Source organism: Penaeus monodon, chromosome 31 (genome assembly GCF_015228065.2).
Source record: "Penaeus monodon isolate SGIC_2016 chromosome 31, NSTDA_Pmon_1, whole genome shotgun sequence".
Lineage (NCBI taxonomy): Eukaryota > Metazoa > Arthropoda > Malacostraca > Decapoda > Penaeidae > Penaeus > Penaeus monodon.
The window spans coordinates 455,069-455,640 of record NC_051416.1 but is presented as its reverse complement, the minus strand read 5'-3'; the positions used below and the strand labels follow the sequence as shown (position 1 = coordinate 455,640).

Genomic DNA, 572 nt, shown 5'->3' with positions numbered 1-572 from the left:
TGTTTCAACGTGTTTATCTTACCTTATATTCTTTTTGATCCTGTCTCCTTTTTTCTCGTCTTGCACTTTCTTTTGCCTTTTCTTGATGTCTCTTTGGCACCTTGTTATTCAATATATATTTATTTTTTTGTTTTCGTTCTATTTCCACGTCTTCTTTGTCTCTCTTCTCCTTCCTCTCCCTTAGTCTCTCTTATTCCACTTCTCTCTTTGTCTTTTCCTTTCCTTCTTCTCCCTCTCCTCGCTTTGCCTCTCTTCTCTCTCTCCTCTCTTTGTCTCTCTTCTCCCTCTTCTCTCTTTGTCTCTCCTTCGCTACGTCTTCACACCCCGACAGCCGAGCGCAGACAGACTGGTGACGAAGCAAGCGAGAGCATTTAACTGTCACATACGCTCTGACGTCACGCAACGCTAAACGTCTGTGCTCGGTTAGCGTTCGTACGTTCAAGCGACGGACCATTACGTTAAACATGACGTAAATATGAAGCGGAATCTTCCTTAGCGAAATCTTTTGTTGGAGAAGAACGCGCGCGGTTTGCTATTGTTTTACGTTGGAGGGGCCGATCGTTTGCGGGGGT

General features: G+C 44.8%; 1 protein-coding gene across 1 annotated transcript in view; it reads right to left on the bottom strand.

Annotated features, from left to right (window-relative positions):
• The window catches only part of LOC119592870 (vascular endothelial growth factor A-like), an 11,895-nt gene extending 11,536 nt beyond the window's left edge, over positions 1-359 (bottom strand). The window contains exon 1 of the mRNA XM_037941764.1: positions 23-359. The gene's annotated coding sequence lies outside the window, so the exon portion shown is untranslated. The remainder of the gene's footprint in view (positions 1-22) is intronic.
• Positions 360-572: the final 213 nt, after the last annotated feature.